At 46.8% G+C, this 7,212-nt stretch overlaps 1 long non-coding RNA gene across 1 annotated transcript in view; it reads right to left on the bottom strand.

Moving 5' to 3' along the window:
• Positions 1-7,212, bottom strand: part of LOC106821459 — a 13,428-nt gene that overhangs the window by 1,942 nt on the left and 4,274 nt on the right. The window contains exon 2 of the long non-coding RNA XR_001395734.1: positions 6,930-6,935. This is a non-coding gene — a long non-coding RNA (uncharacterized LOC106821459). The remainder of the gene's footprint in view (positions 1-6,929; positions 6,936-7,212) is intronic.

Here is a 7,212-nt window from a genome sequence, read left to right as displayed (position 1 = left end):
GATATTAATTGGAGACCTCGCTGACTTTCGCTACTGATAGCCAGAACAATTGACGAACACACCGAGCCAAAACGTAACGCTCACGCATCCACGCGAAAACACGCTCCGCAAATCAGAAACATTGCCTTGTTCAGCGAAACACGCTCAGCTGAGCAATTTCTTGTATCGGGAAATCCCACATCAGCCACGAACATCGAGAGCGAGAAACATGTTTTGCTCCACGTTCCGGTGTTTTGCTCGGGTGTGTGCGTTGGGCTTTACGGGCAGTACATCTGTTGTTTCATTCACCGTAGTGCTTGAAACAACAGTAGCAATTCTGGGGATCATGCGATCGATGCGTTGCGTGCGACTAGTAAAACATACGTCCGAGCAGCGCCGACGCACTGCATGCCGGGATTGATCGCGGCTGGTCTCCCAACCACGTGACCGCGCGCGGCACCCGCAGGCGTAGAACACTACTCGCAAAAACTATCTAATCGATTACTGACCGGGCAAAACAAACAGTGGCGACGAAAAAACACAAATATTGTGACAAGTGGCTCTGTGCGGCGCAAGCGTCGAATGCTAACGAAATGTGATGCTGGACATCTAACGCAAAAGAGGCCCGCCGGCCGGAACAGATGAGCATTACGGCTAACGTGAGATTTACATGCGTCTCTGTAACGTTCATGTAAAACGTTGAAGCTGCGATTACACGGCGGGCAGGTGTTCCTGAGCAGCCGGTTTTAATTACCCCGCAAACTGCTTTCGAGTGCATGATATCGTTTCTTAACTTTTTTGCTATTGCAGTTTATTGCTCTTATTCTAATAAATATTCCATCAGCGTTGGCTTCTTCCGCGGCATCTTCCTTATCTCTGTCTCTCGCATCTTCTGCCCGGAACCTCTGAGCAATTTCACGAAAGGATTTCACTGGATATGTATCACAATGAAACCAGCATGATGTATTCAAATAGAGTGTGAAATAAACAACTTGATCTCCCGTAGCATCACATCGGTATATGTATGTCAGTATGTGGTGTTAGATAATTTGCGTTGAAGTAGCCCGACAGAAGAAAAGGCGTAATCGACGTTCGCGAGGAACGTGATTTAATATACTCTGCAACCAGAGCAGTGAAACAGACCGAGCCAACCCGACCTGTCCGTAGTCTCTTCTTTCATAAGAGTGGACATGCACAGTCGTTCGGCTCCATCTAGCGGCTTCCCCTTCGCGACCAGTGAACAACACGGTACCGTTCCTCTGTAGGCCCTTCGTCTCCCGCCATCGCATGCGTCATCACGATTTCTTAATTCTACATAGTCAATTATCGTTACACTAATGTCCTATCATTTCCTCCTTAGTTGCCTTATGACCACCCATTAAGTGTATACTATTAGTCACACGTCCCGCGCCCAACCTTCATCAACATAATCACCAACAGCGCATTCACTATGCTATATATGCATTACTAAACACTAAAGAAGTACTATACTATATATTCCTTTTCCGCTTCCCTTCAGTACCGGTGTTATTGCCTTTGAACTTATTACTTTGAATTCATGCATATCCTCAGCTTTTACCATCGATAGTACAGGGACCTTTACGTTAAAAAGAAACGTCTGTGCAGTGTCTGTCGCGGCTAAATATAAATGATTTTAAGGCGAGCCGTGTAGTTATATGTCCATTAGGCGGCAAAAATAGTCGGCGCAGCTAGCTGTGCATCACTGTCGGGCTGTCTAACCCGTCGGCTACGAAATATTGAGTAGCAGGCGACCCGTCTATCGACGCTCAGCACACGGTCAATAGCATCAGATGACCGCGCGTTATGTGCCCTGCGCATGCTGTGACAGGCAGCAGCGGATGAAACGCTAAACAGATGTGTTCTAGCGGAGTAAACAACAAGCACGATGTCAGTTTGCGACGCGCGACTTGTCACACGTAATCTAGCCACGCATGTTTCCTCGTAAAAATACCGAAACGAGAATACCGGAATACCGGAATTCAACCCATAGTTATTTATAGTTAAACGAGTGCGAAGTTATTGATTGCTAAGTACGCAAGACACGCTGCGATATTCAGACAACATAAAAAAATAAACCAAAATTATGCCTAATAAAAATAAATAGCCCTAAAATTAAACAAATTATAAATAGTAAGACAACGTTATGAAGTTAGCTCAAACTTGTCATATATGTGTGGTTTATTTTTTATAAAAAAGTGTTCCCTTGTTATATTTCAGTTGTAGATCACTAACTCCCTCCCTCACCTAAGAATTTGCTCAGTTGTGACCCTGCATATACAAAGCCACGTACACACGTACAGGTACACGCGCGCACGCACACACACACACACGCACACACACACACACACACACACACACACACACACACACACACACACACACACACACACAACACACCACACACACACCACACACACACACAGCACACACACACACAGCATGCACGAACACTCGCACAAATGCAGCCTACCAAGGTGATTCTATCAGCGATGGTTTATACTATAGACATCAGCGATACAGCGATGCGCCACGGCCAAAATGTCAGCACCACGGATAGCGTTATCCATCTGGGCAGACGCAACACGCTAACCGCTGGCGTATTATATTATATATATATAATATATATATATATAGTATATATATATATCCGCCGAGTTCTTAGAAAAAAAGAATGGCACCAGCAGTGCGAGTCCGTAACTATCATCACAAAACTACAAGGAGCAAGACAACTCTGCAGCGCGACCACTATACTATCTTGGCTCGGCACTCGACCCGTGATTGCTGTGATGTCATATCGTGCGCATTGTGCACAGAGGTTGAAAGCATATCATGACGATGTCAGAACATCTCAGCGTACTAGTGTCGCTGCCGAAACCCTCAAGGGTCTCAGCGCCAGCTGCCGAATCGGCAGGATAAATATCACGTTTCGAAAACGAAGAGGCTTTTCCACGTCAACGGGGCAGATTCTCAGGAGAAAAAGCGCAATCTATTTGGCAGCATAATTGTCGCGCTTTAGAAAAGCGTCTCAATTCACTTTGTCGGAATTGGCACTTTTAGCTGCTGCCTGCTATAAGCTTCATCCGACATGTAAGCTCGTGTCGCCTCTGGCATGTCTTTGGGTTATATATGATTCAAACGTGTATTTACACATTTCGCGCGTATCGGATATAAACCACACTTGCGATATAGTTGCATATATGAAATAAATGTACATGATAAATAGGTTGGCAAACATAATGCAGCCATGTTTATTTCGCTCTAAAATATGAACACGTTTATTCCAAATCTTCTAAATCCGCACGAGAATGATCGTGAAGATGATGACGATAATGTTTAATAACAATATTACTAATAACAGGAGTAATAACAATTGAATTACGTTGTAATAATAACAACGATAAAGAAAATGGTGCCGCCCATACCGTCGCCCACCGCAGTATCTGCAATACAGCGGATATCACCCTCAATCACCCGCGATGTGTGAGCATGTCACCAGCATCTGCACGCGTTCTCGGTCTTTCACACCAAGCGCGCGTGCAAGTAATACCGATATAACTTTGATGTGCGGTTCGTTGAAGCAGCTTGTTAAGTCCAAGGCGTTCATTTGTTAACGGGCGCTGTTTACAGCTGTCATATATCTGACGCTACCTTGTGATAGCGCTATTAAAATGCGTTTGAACAGCCATAAAATGGAAGGCGAGTAGCCGCGGAACGAAGAAGCTAGGGCAGGCGTCGAGATCAAATATGCGTGTGTGCGTGGGTGGGTGTTTGCGCGAGCGTGTGCATGTATCGTATTGTGTTCGTGTATATGTGTGTGTGTGTGTTTGTTTGTATGTATGTATGTCTGTGTTTGTGTGTGTGTGTGTGTGTGTGTGTGTGTGTGTGTGTGTGTGTGTGTGTGTGTGTGTGTGCGTGTGTGTACGTGTGTGTACGTGAGTTCATATGTGCGTGCAAGCGTGTATATCTAGTAACGGTTGGTACCCTATTTATACTGCAATCGCATTGCTTAGATTTCCGCGCCATAGCAAGTCATGTTATTCGGTTAGTGAGTGCCTTGGCTGACACCCGGGCTGCTCGCTGAGCCGGGATTTATTTCCGTTTTTAGGAAGTTGTAAGTCTTCCATTGGGTCTTTCTAGCCTGAGCGCAGCACATGCACTGAAGTTAAGCCGAGCGCCCGTGAACACGGGTAAACCCGATTTCCCCTCTTGATATGCATAAGGTAATTTGCGTGACTCGTGGACGCGCGCGCGTTTCGCACGGCACCTTCTCGCAGCGCCGCAGGGCTGCTTGTGTGCCGAAGTGTTCCACTGACCGACAATCAGTTGGCGAGGAGACAGTTAATACAGCCAATACGGAAATATTATCTCATCATTGCGACAGATTTGCCAATATTACCGTACCCATAACGTCATACCCGCCATGTGTTTCCGGCGCGCGTGTTCCGAATGACTGGTTACCAAGAGCGCGATGCATGACCGGAAAAATATCGACTCAGATAAAAGTTCAGTTGAAAAAGTCAGTTAATTCGTTCAAATCACGCTGGTAAATTGTGTGATACGTGACGTCGATCATTCTTATAGTTCACGGCATTAGAATGAATGAGTTGAATCCACGTGAAATAGTGACATGCACGTTTATTACCACATTCGCTACAATGTTAAATGTTAAATGTAATCCCTTATACTGCCCCAAGGATAGATCCTCGCCATATTCTTCTCATATATAAAGGACAAAAACATCCGCTCAAGGCCTCACGATTTACACAATATATATAGTCGAGAATTACTCTACTAACTGATATACCCAGTGAGAGAGTTGAGTTTAGACACTATCGTGTTTATACGTTTATCTAAGCGCACACATGCACATGCATATATGTAAATATGAGCCATCAGAATATATAGCATAGCGAAAAGCCAGCGTCTTGGCTACTGTCAGCGTTTAATTCACCAAAATCTTTGCATCGTGGACTTTGAAATATTATATGAAATCGCAATTTAATGTACAAATGGCGACCTTATATCTAAAACGTCGAGCTGATGTGATGACGTCATGAGGGCTGTACATAACGGATCAGATCGGTGAAGTGCGGTATGTGTGTGCACTAACGTGCGTGCGAGCGTGCGTATGCAGCATATACGTGGTGCGTGCGTGTGCACGTAGCACTGCTGCGATGCTGCATGCGTGCATGCGTGCGTGCGTCGTGCCGGTGGCGTGCGTGCCGTTCTTGGGATGTACACGTGCGCGCGGTGCGTCCCTGCATATGCACGTAAATATGTGTGCATGCGTGCGTGCGTGTGACGTACACGTGCGTGCATGCGTGCGTGCGTGCGGTGCGTGTGGGCAGTACGACGTGGCGTGGATGCGTGAGTGGCGTGGTTGGTCACGTACACGTGTGTGTAGGCGTGCCGTGCGCTGCATGCATGTGCACGTACACGTCGTGCGTGCGTGTGAACATACAGCGTGGTCCTGCGTGCGTGTGGCACCGCTACACGTGCGTAATTGCGTGCCTGCGTGCGTGTGCACGTACACGTGCGTACAGTGCGTGCCTGCGTGCGTGTTGCACGTACACGTGGTGCGTGTGGTGCCGGCGTGTGCAGGGTACACGTTCGTGCGTGGCGTGCGTGCGTGTTGCACGTACACGTGCGTGCATGCGTGCGTGGCGTCGCTGATGCACTGTACACGTGCGTGCATGAGTGTGTGCATGCGTGCTGCACGTACACGCTGCGTGGTGGGCGTGCCGTGCGTGCCGTGCGTGTGTGCGCGTGTGTGCATGTGCACGTAGCCGTGCGTGCATGCGGCGTGTGCACGTACACGTGCGTGCCATGCTTGCTCTGTGGTGCGTGTGTGCGCGCGTGTGCAGGTACCGTTTTGTGCGTGTTGTGTGCGGTACACGTGCGTGCGTGCGTGCATGCATGTGCACGAGTAGAACGTGCGTGCCGTGTGTCGTTGCGTTGCGTGGCTGCGTGCGGTGCGCACGTACACGTGCGTGGCATGCGGGCATGCGTGCGTGTGAGCGTAAACACATTGCGTACATGATGTGTTTGCGTGCGTGTGGCAAGTAACGTGCGTGCGTGGCGTGCGTGCGTGCGTGGTGTGTACGTACACGTACTAATTGGGCGGTGTTGCCGCTTATCGTGGAATTATGTACTCATTCGCCTAACTCGAGTTAAGCGTCTACACGGGGCCTTACACTCGAGTTAAGGTAAGCTCGAGTTAGCCTACCTCGGAGTCGACTGGCGAGGTTAAGCTAACTCGAGTTAACCCTATACTCGAGTTACCTTAAACTCGAGTTAAGGCCGCCGTGTAGACGCTTAACTCTAGTTAAGGTTCGTCGTTTAGACGAGACTCATTTTTTCATGACGAGGCTCATTTCACGTTTGTAGTAGCTCCGCCTTTGTGAAATATCACCTTTATTAATTAATCCGCATACATAGTTGGCAATTTGCATATTATATATTGGTAGAGAGTGGCTTTGTAACTCGGCGTCCATTGTTTTCTTGTTTTATAGATGTGGGTCTTGATACTTTAGCCTCATACACATAGTTGTTCTTTTCATCCAGTAAACATTACGTAAACACGCCACGCTGGTAGATAGTGTAGGTGGTAGGAATCACGTTCCGCGTGTGCGATTCTCTGAAGATTCCACGCTAACTACGAGACTTATTCATCATTTTTACAAATATATCTCATCTTTCAGATTTTACACATGTATACATTTTTCGCTTATTACCTCCGCCAGGGGCTTGTTATGTTTTTTCACGATCGGCGTGTCTTTGAGTGTTGGTTTGTGTGTTTGTGTGGTTTGGTGTGTTTGTTACCGGTGCACGTTTCAGTTCACTTCCCGCTAGGGTGCGCTGGCTGTAGACTTACAACACGCAACACGAGCGTAAGGCAACCCAGCAGTCCTCCGCGCGCCCACCTGCACGCTCGCCTAATCCGATCCAAATTATTATTGTATTAATTAATTATATTAATTAATTTTTCCGAACTTAATTAATTAATTTAATTAATAAAAAATTCACATGAGAGAACAGCTGGGCCTTGGGGAGGTCTGTCTCTCCGAGCTGCTCTACGTTATTATTATGTTCACATTACATTTTCAGTAGAGACGCTACGCTACAACGTGTTTCTAGCTTAACCTCCACTAAAAGTATATCTAAGTTATATATATATACCTAATATATATATATGTATATATTATATATATT

This window comes from Priapulus caudatus, unplaced genomic scaffold (genome assembly GCF_000485595.1).
Source record: "Priapulus caudatus unplaced genomic scaffold, Priapulus_caudatus-5.0.1 Scaffold74, whole genome shotgun sequence".
Classification (NCBI taxonomy): domain Eukaryota; kingdom Metazoa; phylum Priapulida; class Priapulimorpha; order Priapulimorphida; family Priapulidae; genus Priapulus; species Priapulus caudatus.
The sequence above is the reverse complement of the archived record's forward strand: the minus strand, read 5'-3'. Positions and strand labels throughout refer to the sequence as shown.